The sequence below is a fragment of the Rhinopithecus roxellana genome, chromosome 12 (assembly GCF_007565055.1).
Source record: "Rhinopithecus roxellana isolate Shanxi Qingling chromosome 12, ASM756505v1, whole genome shotgun sequence".
In the NCBI taxonomy this organism is placed as follows: Eukaryota; Metazoa; Chordata; class Mammalia; order Primates; family Cercopithecidae; genus Rhinopithecus; species Rhinopithecus roxellana.
In genome coordinates, this window is record NC_044560.1 from 32,759,414 (window position 1) to 32,774,307 (window position 14,894).

Here is a 14,894-nt window from a genome sequence, read left to right on the forward strand (position 1 = left end):
AAAGTGAAGAATTTTTTGCCAGTCCATTAAACCCAAATTATGCGACATCAGATAATGAATATGACTATATTTTGTTTTCATTGTGTTTGTTTTTTAAGTTTCCTTTTCTTTGTAGCAAGAGATAGCAATTTTTCATTTTTAGTGGTGATAGAGATTCTTTTAAAATATATAAAGCTTAAACATCACTTCAGGGCTGGGTACAGTGGCTCACCCTATAATCCCAGCTCTTCGGGAGGTCGAGGCAGGAGAACCGCTTGAAGCCAGGAGTTTAAGACCAGCCTGGGCAGCAGAGTGAGACTCCATCTCTACAAAAAATGTTTAAAGTAGCCAGGCGTGGTGGCATGCACCTGTAGTCCCAGGTACTCGGACAGCTATGGCAGGAGGATCACTTGAGCCCAGGAGGTTGAGGCCACGCTACTGTACTCCAGCCCCGGGCAATACAGCAAGAGAGATACGTGTGTGTGTGTGTGTGTAAGTAATTGTACAGATGGAGAACAGATACAGCTGAAAAGGAAGGGTGGAACACAGCGACTGGGCTTGGTAAGCACTGTATAGCTCAGCCACCCACTGTTTTTCCTCTGGGTCAGGGGTTCTCAGCAGTGGGCCTGAGCTGAAATTGGCAAACAATTACCATGGGTGTGTGCCTTGAGCCATTTGCATCATGGCGTGTGCATCGGCCAGGAATGTCTTCAAGTTTCAGGAACAGAAACCCCCACTCACCACAGCTTGATTGAATGAGGGCTGATTTCTTGCCCACTACAAACACACCTGGAGGTGCTTGGCTGCCAGTGTTAGTTTGGTGGCTGGGCAGTGTCAGGGCAGAGCCACTTTGATTCTCTTGGCCTTTCCCCTCATGGACATAGTTGCTGCTGCCATGTCGCGTAGCCTCCCCTAGCTCCAAGGAAGGTGGCAAATGTTATTTAACTTTTCAGCCTTTCCTGAGGAGGAAGCCAGAGAAAAAATGAATTGAGTGTATCTGTTAGGGTAGCCAGCCAGTACTGCCTGGCTCCATGGGGAAGGAAAAGCAGTAATAATGAACATTAATGGGTGCTGACTCTGTGCCAAGCCCTGCCGTAGGCGCCTCACGTGCATGATCTCATTCAGTTCTTGCAACTACACTAAGATGTCACTGCTATGATATCCCCATGGTAATGATGAGGAAACTGAGGCACGGAGTGGTGAAGCTGCCTGCCAAGTAGAGGAGCCAGGGCAGGGGGGCATGCAGCCTGGGTCCAGGGCCCCTAAGAAAGCCACTACACTTTGTTGCCTCATAAGAGGTCCAGGGTGGGGTGGGGTGGAGGGGCCCAGGCTGCTCACTATCTGGCCTGGGTTTAAATTCTTGCAGCAAGGCGGAGCCCAGCAGCATGTTTTGCTGTGGGGAAGTTACGATCATTAAAAAACTGTCTTGTGAATCGCATCCGCCCCTGTGTAACTAACTACCTCCCACATGTTCAGGTCCAGTCCTCGGGAGCAGCACCCGCTGCACGTCTTATTCCTGGCAGCCATGCGGGGACTTACAAGTGGCCGAGGGAACCCCTCTCGGCCTCCCTTTTTCCAAACAAACTATACCTGTGCTTTTAGTTATTCTTCCCAGGATGAGGCTTCTAGCCTTTTCTTTCTCTGGAGGTCTGCTGGTTGATTGCCCACATATTTGTTATGTGCCTCCTCTGTGCCCGTCCCTGTAGAGTAGTGGAGATGCAGTGGTGGCTGGGCCAGCCTCACGGCTGGGTGGCTCTGCCCTCATGGGGCTCCCCGTCCGGTGAGGGAGCAGGCCCTCAGACCCCCGAGTAGTCAGGTCTGTGACAGAGGAAGCCCAGGAGAGTGGGAACCCAGCAGAGGTGCCCAACCCAGCCTAGGGGTCAAAGAGGGGTCCTGGAAGCAGCTTTTGGGCTTTGGAGGTGGAATAGAGATTCATCAAAGAGCAGTTGCTACCATCTTCTCTATCTGCCTTTCTTCAGTGAAACTCTCACGACAGCTCTCCTTTCTGAACTTCTGTTCCCCTCCTCAATAAAATGAAAGGTTCAGACTTGGGTCTCCATCCATCCTTCCAACCAACCATCATTGACTGGACACCTCCCATGTTCCTGCTCCTCTGCTGGGCACGAGGCTTACTCCAATATACAGTATGTTGGGAAGTTCTGCAGGTAAACAACCCAGAGTGATAAGAGTTCTAATAGGGGAAGCCACGGGGCTGTGGGAACTCCGAGGAGGCACCTAACGGTGACTTGGAGTTTGGGGACAAGCTTCTCCAGGGAGATGAAACAAAAATGGGTTGACACAGTAGCCAAGAGCACAGCTTTCCAGAGTCCAGCTGACCTGGGGTCTAGTCATAGCTGAGCCCCTGACTAGCCCTAAATGGGCAGCTTAATTCTGGGAGCTTCCATTTTCTCCCAAGGTGGTTCTGAGGATTAAGATGGGATTATGAATTACAAGTACCTAGGACAGTACCTGGCACAAGAAGTCACATAATAGATGATAATGAGATGATGATGATGAGATGATGGTGGTGGCGGTGGTGGAGGTGGTGATGATGATAATGAGGAGGAGGAGGATGGTGGCATCTTGCATTCATTAGCGCGTACTGCACGTTGGAGGTTAAGTGGCTTAGTAACAGCCTATAAGATAATAAGCGTGAGCTGCTGCTGTTGTGATTATTCATTCACCAGACATGTGAGGGGTCACCCTGCCCCCCGCCCTGAGCTGGCACAGGCCTAGCTATAGCAGGACTGTGTTCTGGGAGCAGGGCTCATACAGTGGAAGCCTGGGCCAGGAATTCCATGGAACAAGTTGGGAGTTTCTTTGGTGTGTGTTGGAAACCCATGGCTCCCGGCCTCCTGGTCCCCTTTCTTGTTCATTCCTCAGACTTTTCAGCACTGGCCTCAAGAGTGTAGGCTGCCCTTGACCTCTGTGGCCAGCATGCATGGATGCTCTGCTCAGCCCATCAGCCAAGCCCCAAATTAGACCTGACAGTGTGATTTATTCTCTAGGATGGAGCCAGGAGGGCACAGCCCCAGTGGGTGATTCGGAGGGAAGGTTGTCAGCCCGAATTAGCCTAGACACTTCATGCAGCCTTGCTGGTTCAGCTTCCTCTGTCTAAGAGGGTTTTCCAGGGTGTTGCTGGCTTCAGCACTGCCTTCTCCTCCGGCCCCAGGGACGGACACTTGGCTGTGATCCCTAAAGAGCGTGTGTGCTGAGGGCTGCCCAGGCAGGCCCTGTCTGAAGGCAGTGGAGGCTCTGGGTTGTTTCATCTGCCCCGTCAGGAGCCCAGAGTGGTGGCTCCCTGTGGAGTGCTTGGCCCATTCCCCGCTTCCTGTTCTTTCACTGAGTTCCATGCGGGGTGCCTGGAGGCCGTTTCCCTGCTCCACACCTTCCGGTTGGTGATCACAGTGTCTCTGCTTTCTAGCTGCCTTCATTCATTCACAGGAATGCCTCTGATGGGTGAGTTTCTGCTGCAGTAACAAATTAACCCTGAAATCCTAGAGGCTGGACACAACAGATGTCCATTTCTTACTCGTGACATGGGCAGATCAGGTGGGAGGGCTTAACCTTGTACCTCAGGGACCCAGGCTGACGGGAGCACCCCTGCTCCCCCTCCCGGCCAGGCCCCATTTTGAAGCTTCACAGCTGCAGAGACATGACGGCAGGAGAAGGGGACGGAGAGTTGCACAGCAGCACTTGGATGCCAAGGCCCAGAAGCCACATGTTCACTTCCACCTGCACCCAGAACTGTCACACGGTTCTGCCTAACTGCAAAGGGCTAGAAATATGATACTCAGTGAGCAGTAACTGTCACAGCCACAGTGGACAGGTGGGGTATTTATGCATCACCTACTGTGTGCCAGGCCTTCTCAGGGCTCTAGAAATGCAGAGGTGTCCCCCGCCTTCCTGGAGCTCATAGTTTAGTGGTGGAAACCGAATTGAAGTAATTACAGCAACAGCTGTGTGATTATGTCTGCACTAAGTGCTCTGGCGGAGGAGCCCAGAGGGCCGTGACAGCATATCTGAGAGCCCGGACGTGTCTGGAGAGGTCAGGGAACGTCTGTCATAAGGACTGACGTTTAGGAGGAGGCCCGAAGGATAAGTAGACCTTCCCCCAGTGGGGGCGAGGAATGGGGAGAGAGTCGCTGGTAGAGGGAACCGCATCAGCGGAGCTGCAGACGTGGGAAGGAGCTTGACTCTGCAAAGGAACTGGAAGAAGACCTGTGTAACAGCAGGGTCAAGAGCTGGGAGAGGTAGGTGGGGGCAGATGGTGCCGCGTCTGGCTGGCGGTGAGGAGGAGGCTGGGACTTGGAACACCTGCCTTTTGGAGATGTTGAAAGAATCAAATGAGCTCAGTCATTCTCTTAACAAATGCTGAGTTCCCACTCTTTGGCAGCGGGTGTTCCAGCAGCGAACAAGACGACAAATATCCCTGTTCTCAGAGCTGGCATTCGAGGCGGGGGACACAGACAATGAACCAGGCAGATACATAGGATAATTTTTACCTGGTGTAAAAAACTGCTGACCAGTAAATAGAGTAAAATGATAAAGAGCGTATGGATTGGAGGCTTTTGGCTCCAGGTAACAGCCACCCCCATTGACTCAGACTTAAGCAGTCAGGCCCCCCACCTCCAAGTCTGAGGGTTCTTTGGACCCTGTGAGCTGGTGACACAGCAGCTCGACAATAGCATGGAGGACTGTCCATCACGGTGCCTTCATCTTAAAGCAGGCCCCTTCCGTGGTCAGAGGATGGCAGGTGGGGATGCCCTGGGCAATATCGGGGCAGGTAGCGGGAGATTTTTCAAACTCTGCATGTCCAAAGGATCTGCCACTAGCGTGCCTTGGTGACAGTGAATTCTAGAAGCCAGTGTGAGAGTAAGAAAGAGGCTGTTGCTCTAGTCTAGGTGGGAGATGCCGGAGGATGGGACCAGGGTAAGGAGTGTGGAGGGAGAGGAGGGGGCAGGTCATGTGCATGTTACAGAGTCTGAGAAATTCTACAGGAAAGAAACTCGCTTCTTTGACTGTGGAACACTTTTGTTTTTGAAAGACACCTAGGAACATCTTCTACAGTATAATTTGGAAAATGTTTAATAATGATTCCCATCCTTGCTGTACGTTAGAATTATGTTAGCAACTTTAAGAAATCCCAAGGCCTGGGTCTCACCCTGGACCAATTCAGTTAGAGTTACTGAGTGACATTATAAAGCTATATTATTTGTTTGCATTTCTTTAATTTTTTAATTTTTATTTTTTGGAGACAGTCTCTTTGTCACCCAGGCTGGAGTGCAGTGGCATAATCTTGGCTCACTGCAACCTCCGCCTCCCAGGTTCAAGCAATTCTCATGCCTCAGCGTCCCGAGTAGCTGGGACCACAGGCATGCACCACCACGACTGGCTAAGTTTTTGTATTTTAGTAGAGACGAGGTTTCACCATGTTGCCCAGGGTGGTCTTGAACTCCTGAACTCAGACAATCCACCTGCCTGGGCCTCTCAAAGTGCTAGGATTACAGGCATGAGCCACCTCGCCCAGCCTGCATTTCTGATTATCAAAGTAATACTTGTTTGTTGTTTAAGAAAAGAAATCAAAGGACCCATAATGCCCCAAGATAATCTTTTACGAGCTGGTGTGTGTCTTCCAGATTTTTTTCAATACTTGTACCTAAAAAATACCATATGTACCCCAAAACAAAGTGGTTCAGTAGCTTTCCAAAGAGATGAAAAAAGGTTTGCGATGGGGGGAGGAGGGCATAGTGGCTCATGCCTGTAATCCCGGCACTTTGGGAAGCCGACACGGGTGGATCACCTGAGGCCAGGAGTTCGAGACCAGCCTGGCCAACATGGCAAAACCCTGTCTCTACTAAAACTACAAAAATTAGCCTGGCGTGGTGTCACACGCCTGTAATCCCAGCTACTCCGGAGGCTGAGGAAGGAGAATCACTTGAACCTGGGAGGCGGAGGTTGTAGTGAGCCGAGATTGCGCCACTCTACTCCAGCCTGGGTGATAGAGCAAGACTCCATCTTAAAAAAAAAGTTTGGGGGCCCACCTGAAATATTAGGGATTTGGACAACATAATCAGCTGCCTTTCTGTATTTTCTAATTGATTAATTTTGTGACATGTTTGGAATCCAGATATCAAAAATGTTGAATTCAGCAAGATGCAGTGGCTCACGCCTGTAATCCTATCCCTTGGGGAGGCATAGGAGGGAGGATGACTTGAGGCCAGGAGTACGAGACCAGCCAGGGCAACATAGCAAGACCCCCATCTCTACAAAGAAAAAAAATAGCCAAGTGTGGTGGTGCATGCCTGTGGTCCCAGCTACTCGGGAGGCTGAGGTGGGAGGATCACTTGAGCCCAGGAGTTGGAGTCTGCAGTGAGTCATAACTGTAACACTGCACTGCAGCCTGGGCAGCAGAGGGAGACCCTGTCTCAAAGGAAAAAGAGAAAATTGGACTCAAAATGTTCCGTATATCCTCTCACATGTCATAAAACAGTGTTAGTCATACTTTTCCCAGGCATCCTTCTTACAAGAGTCACTTTTTGAGTCATCTACACATATTTCCAGAGTACACTGTCTCCACGTCTATCTGAAGCATTTGTGATGTGGCACCCCTTGAATTTGTGTATATTGCCACTGGAAACTGTATCCCAACACTCTCAAGAAGCCATTCCTCTACCATTAGACAGCTTTTTTTTTTTTTTTTTTTTTTTTTAATGCCTCTTTTAGGAATTGGTGATCTCTACAGCCACTCACTGTTAGGTTTTTTTTTAAAAAAACCAACTCAGATGTTTAAGGACAGTTACTGAACATGGGTAAGTGGCTGAGTAAACGTGAACATATAAAAGTGGTTATATAATCGCCTGTTTGTGAGTCAATCAGACTCATCATTCCAGTGTGAATAAGAAATGACAACTTAGGAAAATTTCTCCATGTACTTTCTTCCCCCACAGTGGCACTTTGCTTTAAGACAGTTTTCAGTGCTATATTACACATCCTTTTTATAAAAAATTCGAAATTCTAGTTTAAATGCCCCATTCAAGACTTTCTCCTGAAGTATTTTGTTTAAATTGGTTAAACATGGCTTAAAATTATTTGTCCCTATCTTGCTTTTCTTTTTTTTTTTTTTTTTTTCTTTTTTGAGACGGAGTCTCACTCTGTCGCCCAGGCTGGAGTGCAGTGGCCAGATCTCAGCTCACTGCAAGCTCCGCCTCCCGGTTTTATGCCATTCTCCTGCCTCAGCCTCCCTCCCGAGTAGCTGGGACTACAGATGCCCGCCACCTCGCCCGGCTAGTTTTTTGTATTTTTTAGTGGAGACGGAGTTTCACCGTGTTAGCCAGGATGGTCTCAATCTCCTGACTTCGTGATCCGCCTGTCTCGGCCTCCCAAAGTGGTGGGATTACAGGCTTTAGCCACCGCGCCCGGCCCTCCTATCTTGCTTTTCAAAGGAATCTTTATTTATTTTGTTATTATTTATTCCTTTTTTTTTTTGAGATGGAGTCTCACTCTGTCACCCAGGCTAGAGTGCAGTGCCTCGATTTCGGCTCACTGCAACCTCCATCGCCAAAGTTCAAACAATTCTGCCTCAGCCTCCTCAGTAGCTGGGATTACAGGCACCCACCAACACGCCGAGCTAATTTTTATTTTTATTTATTTATTTATTTATTTATTTATTTTTGAGATGGAGTCTCGCTCTGTCACCCAGGCTGGAGTGCAATGGCGTGATCTCAGCTCACTGCAACCTCCGCCTCCTGGCTTCAAGCAATTCTCCTGCCTCAGCCTCCTGAGTAGCTGGGATTACAGGCGTGCGCTACCATGCCTGGCTAATTTTTGTATTTTTAGTAGAGACACGGTTGCACCATGTCGGCCAGGCTGATCTCGAACTCTTGACCTCGTGATCCGCCCAAACTCAGCCTCCCAAAGTGCTGGGATTAGAGGCGTGAGCCACCGCACCAGGCCCCAGCTAATTTTTGTGTTTTTTGTTTGTTTGTTTTTAGTAGAGACGGAGTTTTGCTGTGTTGGCCAGGCTGGTCTCAAACTCCTAACCTCAAGTGATCCACCTGCCTCAGCCTCTGAAGTAGCTGGGACCACAGGCACAAGCCACCATGCCCAGCTAAGTTTAAAATTTTTTATAGAGACAGGTCTTACTATGTTGCCCAGGCTTGTCTCAAACTCTAGTCTCAAGTGATCCTCCTGTCTTAGCCTCCCAAAGTGCTGGGATTACAGGTGTGAGCCACCACACCTGGCACTTTGCTAATTTCTTACTTGGTTATTTTTTTCTGATATTGAGTTGTAAGAGTTCTTCATAAATCTTGAATATTAACCCTTTGTCAGGTATGTGGTTTGCAAATATTGTTTCCTAGTCCATAGGTTGACTTTTCATTTTGTTAATTGCTTCCTTTGCTGTGCAGAAGCTTTTTAGTTGGATGTAGTCCTGTTTATTTATTTTTGCTTTTGTAGCCTGAGCTTTTGGTGTGATGTTCAAAAAATCATTGCCAAAGTCAGTGTTGAGGAGCTTTCCCCCATGTTCTTTTCTGGGAGTTTTATCGTTTCAAATCTTATATTTAGGTCTTTTATCCACCTGAGTTTATTTTTGTGTATGTTATAAAATTTCATTCTTTGTAGGGCTCAGTTTCATTCTTATTGACCACTTATGTTTGGATTTATTTCTGGGCTCTCTCTTCTATTCTGTTTTTATGTCAGCACCATGCTCTTTGGATTACTATAGCTTTGTAATATAATTTTAAATCAGGAAGTGTGATGCCTCCAAGTTTTTATTTCTTAGTGTTGCTTTGGCTAGTTGGGGTTTTTTTGTGGCTACATATAAATTTTAGGATTGCTTAAAGAGCATGTTTACAGTGACTTATCGCACTTGGAATTGTGGGGTCAAGCCCTTGGGAATACTTACCAAGTCTCCTATAATATATGCCTCCCTTTCTATTATTTTCCAAACTAGCATCATTTAAGTTTTTGAAAGCTAGTATGTCTTTCCCAAAGAGCACTTGTTCCAAAATAAAATAAGGAAAGACCCTACTTTTTTAAAGGATAATGTTTTGGGCATATCTTGCTTTATCTTTGGTTACATCTTGTATCCAAAATAAATGAAGTTAACCACTCACAAATAACTAGCTCAGTAGTGTTTGACCTTCCTGCAGGAGCTGGTAACTAGTTCTCTCACATCCCCAGCTTGACCTCAATCATTCATTCATTCGACATTGATTTATTTCCTGTCAGCTGCCCTGAAAGCCAGTAGTAAAGATGGCCTTTGGAATGTATTGGAATCCCAGCCCTCCCCTTCTACCTCTATGACCATGGCCAAAGCACTTACCTTCCTGTGCCTCAGTTTCTCCATCTGTAAAACAGAGGAGAGAAGATAATGCTGCCTACGTCATAATGTGGTTGTGGGCATTCAAGGATTTAAAACAGATCCATGGGCCAGGCACTGTGGCGCACACCTGTAATCCCAGCAGTTTGGGAGGCCGAGGTGGGCGGATCACTTGAGGTCAGGAGTTCCTGACCTCAAGTGATCAGCCTGGCCAACATGGTGAAACCCCATCGCTACTAAAACTGCAAAAATTAGCCAGGCATGGTGGTGCATACATGTAATCCCAGCTACTGGGGAGGCTGAGGCAGGAGAATCCGGGAGGCGGAGGTTGCAGTGAGCTGAGATCACACCACTGCACTCCAGCCTGGGCGACAGAATGAGACGTCATCTCAAAATAAATAAATATGTAGATAGATGGAAAGAGAGAGAAAGAAAGAAAAAAAACAGATCCATGGTCCCAGGTGGAATATCATCCAAGCTGATGTCTTGTTATCACTGCAGAAATATCGATGTGATAGACTACCACTGCTCGCTCCGAACCTTCTAGAGTTGCCTTTCTAAAGTCTGAATTATTCAGAATTCCGAAACACATCAGGCCCAAGAGGTTTAGGAAGGGATCATTCCACCGTATGTATAAAGAAAGCACTTAGCATAGCACCTGGCACATAGTAAGTGCTGTGTCAATGTTAACCATTTACTGTTGCTACTATTACTATATAAAGTGCATACCTCACCATCCCTAATCATCGTCATGGAAAAGCAAATGATAATCACAGTGAGATACCGTGACACACCTGCCTCAGTGACCACGATAAAAAGAGGGCACAGAGGAGCTGAGGTCAGAGAGTTCCACAGGAGGCCTGCTAGGGACTGGGGCCTTTTCCTTAAATGGATAGGGGGAGGGTTCTGAGCAGAGGAAGGACATGATCTGACCCATAGATTAATAGAAGCCCTCTGGCTGTGTGTGGCAGCAGGAGCCGGAGCCAGGAAATTGGGGCAGAAGCTCCTGCTGTGGTCCATGGTCCTGCCTGTGGGGTTGTGAGGGAGGGGCGAGCCCATTTACATCTGAAGGTGGAGCTGACAGTGAGTACTGATGGCCTGGATGTGGGGGTGAGAGAAACAGAGGGGGCTAGGATGACCCTGAGGTTTGGGCCTGGACACCAGGTGAGGAGTGAAGATGTTGCATTGAGGCACTCCAGGGTGGGGGTTTGCAGGGAGTGGCAAAAGGCCCTGTGAAGAATCAGAAATGCCGCTGTGAGTCTATTCAGTGCCAGGTGCCTGTCGGACAGCTGCGTGAGACGGCAAGGAGACAGTTGGATACACACACCTGAAGTTGAGAGAGGTCCAGGTGGCAGAAGGAAAAGTAGGGGTCCCCAGCACAGAGGTGTTGAAATCACCGGAAGAGCCGTGTGGATGGGGAGGAGCGAAGCTGTGCAGAGAGATGGCGAGGAATCAGCGAAGGACGCTAGGGGAGGGAGCGCCAGTGAGGAGGGAGGAGACCCAGAGAGTATGGACTCCTGCCGTGAGGCAGGAGGGCGACAAGGGCCTGAGGTGATTGCTGTGTCCAGTGATGGGAGGCACAAAAAAGGCTGGCGGGAGCAGGTTCTAGAGAGACGGGGCTTTGTTGTGTCCTGTGGAGGTGTGACTACACGTATCGTTTGTTGCTTTCTCTCTATTCAGGACACGCCCGGCACACAATAGCTGCACAATAAAAATGTGTTAAATTAATGTCTTCATGGACTAGGGGGAGATTAGAACCCAGAGGAGCCCTTGGAATTGGGGATCGCCACTGTGGAGTATGACAGAAGCGTATTCCGTGGACCTGGGCTCCTGTTCCCAGAGGATGATGGGGAAGGAGAATCAGAAATGTAACCCAGACATCTGGGCGCCCCCCCAGACCATTTACTGAGTGCCTGGTGCCACCGACAGGACTGACGTGGCGTCCCCATCTAGAGAATGAGAATAATAATAGTATTGACTCATGGAGCTGTTGTTAGGAATCAATGAGTTAATGCTGTAAAACATCATCAGTGTTTGATAGACTTGAGCTGTTGTTACAAGTAAAATCCTACATTACCATTATTCTGGCTTCGTGGCCCTCACCATCCAGTGGGGGAGATAGTTATAAAATAATCAGGCCGGGCGTGGTGGCTCATGCCTGTAATCCCAGCATTTTGGGAAGCCAAGGTGGGCAGATCACTTGAGATCAGGAGTTCGAGACCAGCCTAGCCAACATGGTGAAACCGCATCTCTACAAAAAATACAAAAATCAGCCAGTGTGGTGGCCGGCGCCTGTAATCCCAGCTACTCAGGAGGCTGAGGCACCAGAATCACTTGAACCCGGGAGGCGGAGCTTGCAGTGAGCCAAGATCACGCCACCGCACTCCAGCCTGGGTGACAGAGTGAGACTCCGTCTCAAAAAAAAAGAGATATCAAATAATCAAAGAGCCACATAATTCAACGGTGGCAATGAAACTATAAAGAAAAAGTACACAGCCACTCGGGAGGCTAAGGTGGGAGGATCGCTTGAACCCAGGGGGTCGAGGCTGCAGTGAGCCATGATCACGCCACTGCACTCCAGCCTGGGTGACAGAGCGAGACCTTGTCTCAAAAAAAAAGAAAGAAAGAAAAAGTGCAGAGGGCCTTGAGAGAGAAGAACAGGCAGGAGGTGGGGGTCTTATTCCAGGCTGGGATGGGCGTGGGAGTGGCAGAGGGAGCTTTTCCGAAGAAGCGACCTGTGAGGCTAGACTGGGAGGATGAACAGGAATTTACCTAGGGTAGGCTGGAGACTGGGGCGTTTTGGCTGGGAGAATAGTCTGTGCGCAGGTCCTAGGGTGGGGAGGAGCTGGGTGTGTTGGAGGAGCAGAGTACAGGGAGGAAAACGTGGGTCAGCTGGTCTGGTGAGCCACGGTAAGAGATTTGAACTTTCTTCCCACAGGCCCTGGGAGCCACAGAAGGGTTTTCAGGGGAGAAGTGATAACAACTTCATTTAATTCTTTTTAAACTTCTGTGTGCACTTTCAAGGCTTGATGTCCTGACACCCTTCCTCCCCCAGGACAGTTTGTACCGCTCCAGGGTCAGGTCAGAGACTCCAGAGCCACCACCACCACTGTGGCTCCTTGAAGCTTTGTGTTGTCATCTGGCCACTCAGTCAGCGGGGTTGAAAGGAGCTTTCTATAGAGGAGAAGGTGCCCTGGTTCTCAACTCATCAGCCCCTAGGAAAGAAGCAGCTTGCTGGTCCATCCCAGGCTGCTGGGAGGCCCGAGAAACAGGTCACAGCAGCCCCGCCTCCTCCTCCAGGCCTCCAGGCCCTTTCTCTCAGAAGGGACCCCCACCTGCTTCCGGCAAAGATGGCCTCATTTCCTCTCAGGCCCGGGGCTGCCAGCAGCCTGTCCCCCCTCCTCATTTCCCTACTTCTTTTGAGTGGCCAGATGACAGCACAAAGCTTCAGGGAGCCTTGTGGGTCGGCGGCCGTGGCGTGGTGGTGGAGTCTATGACCTCATGCCAAGCAACGTGCTTCTCTCGGTTCCCTCTTCTGGGCCCTGCCCTGGAAAGAGACAGGGCAGCTGGGGAGGGGAGTTTCCAGATTACCTGTGTCTCCTGGGCAGGGCACAGGAAATGACTCCTTCATGGGCTGAGAGTTTTGGGAGGCCCTGTGCCGCAGCCCCCCAGCAAGAGCCCACATGAATCTGCCATCTCGCCTGCAGCCTGGGGACGGGGCTGGATTTTCGGGGTGTGGAGGGGCCCAGGTTCCCCGAGCAGCTCCTCGACCCCACAACCCGGCATCTCCTGTGCGTGAGTGGTGTCTGTCAGTTGCTGGGTAAGTAGAGGGCTTTGCTGTCCCTTCTGCTATACCCGTGGCTGCCTGCTCAGAGCAAGATGGCTCTGACCCTGCAGGAGGGGGGCTCTCTTTGAGAGCACTTGGGGGTGTCGTGTCTCAGAAAACCCACATGGCTTGTAGCTGTGGCTGCCTAGCCATCTGGGTGGCTGAGCAGCTCTTCCAGAGATCCCTAAATGGATGGGCTCCCCAGCCAGGTGTGGTCCCCACTGCTCAGTGTGTTATGGATATTGACCCACTTAGTCCTCCCAAAAACCCTGTGAGGCGGGCACTATGCAGTTTTACTCATGAGGAAACTGAGGCATGGATAAGTCGGGTTGTTTGCCCGAGCCACACCGGCAGGAAGTGGCACAATCAGGATTTGAACCCAGAGCATCCGGCTTCATAATCACTCTGCTATACTTCCTGCCAGCCTGCTCCCCCTCGCCCCAACACACACACACATGCATGCACGCACGCACACACTCACACTCCTACACATTCCTCTATCATATCACCTGGTTTATTTTCTTCATGGCACGTATCACAGTGGATTTGTGGACTTGGGTATTGCCTGTCTACACACTATAGTATAGCCTGGGAGCTCCTGTTTGACCATAGAAAATCTGTGTCTTGTGCATTGCCGTGTCCCTAGCATCTAGAACGGGACCTGGCCCAAAAGAGCTGCTCAATAAATATTTGTTGAATGAGTGAACTGACGTGGCCAGTGACACGATGTCTCACTGGGTAGGTTTGTGTTATTTTTCCCTCCTTCATCCTGGATCCCTCCTGCCACTCACTTTATAGTAGAGGCAGTCACAGGCGATCTGTGGGTAGAGAGATGATTGAACCCGGGCCGGGCTGACCCCAGAGTGCACACTCCTTTGGCCACCCCTGCCACACTGGTGCCTTTCCCTTGATGCCAGGTCTCCTCGTGAGGGGCCTCGGACCATGTGTCATTTTAGAGACCCCAGCGGCAGTCCAGATCCCGAAGTCCGACCTTTGATTCAGGAACAGAGCAGCTGCAGGAGTGCCAGGCCGGGCTTTCTGGTCCTGTCTCTCATCCTCAACTCCAGTCAGCTGGGGATTAACCCCCTGCCGTCATCAGGAGAAATACAACACGGGAAACTGGCAGCAGCTCCACTGTGGTAAAGGATGTGAGGGAAGCAGTGACCCACCGCAGAGGGTTCCCTGAGCTCTCGCGCACAGAGAATTGTGCGTGTGCCTCTGGGTGGGCAGGGGACCTGCAGTTTGGGTGAACATTTCCCATACGCTGGGATGAATTGGCCCTTCCTGTTCATGCCTCTGATGCCCCATTTCCCTCCTACAGAGATGTTCTCTTGTTTAACAATCAAAAGATAGCAGGCTACTTTGTGGTTCTCAGTCAGGATGCTTTTTAGTTGCAAGTAACAACCCTGGCACCATCTGGCCAGTGGTTAAGACAAGTGATGTGTTCTAGAAGCCCAGGGATAGATGGGCACCAGGTGGGTAGGATCAGAAGCTCAAGCATGTCTGTCAGGGACTCAGGTTCTCAGCCTCCGAAGGCCTCTGTGTATGCCTCTTGGTTCCAGAATGGCTTCGAGTGCTAATCAGGGCCACTTGCCCTTGTCCACAGGCATCAGGAGAGAGAGAACACCCCCCACTGATGGTTATAAGTGGTTCCCCTCAGTTTACAGCTGGTCCAGCTGAGGTCACGTGCCCCTCAGTCAAGCCAATCGGGTTCCTAGAGGAATGCCACATCCTGATCACTCTTGATTAACTGGATTCTGTTGTCTA

General features: G+C 49.9%; 1 protein-coding gene across 5 annotated transcripts in view; it reads left to right on the forward strand.

Annotated features, from left to right (window-relative positions):
* The window catches only part of SIPA1L3 (signal induced proliferation associated 1 like 3), a 310,996-nt gene that overhangs the window by 129,791 nt on the left and 166,311 nt on the right, over window positions 1-14,894 (forward strand). The window contains exon 1 of one of the 5 annotated variants that reach the window (XM_030942699.1): window positions 12,894-13,121. The exons of the other annotated variants lie outside the window; for them this stretch is intronic. The gene's annotated coding sequence lies outside the window, so the exon portion shown is untranslated. Of the gene's footprint in view, window positions 1-12,893; window positions 13,122-14,894 lie in introns of those variants that run through there. 5 annotated transcript variants of the gene reach the window in all.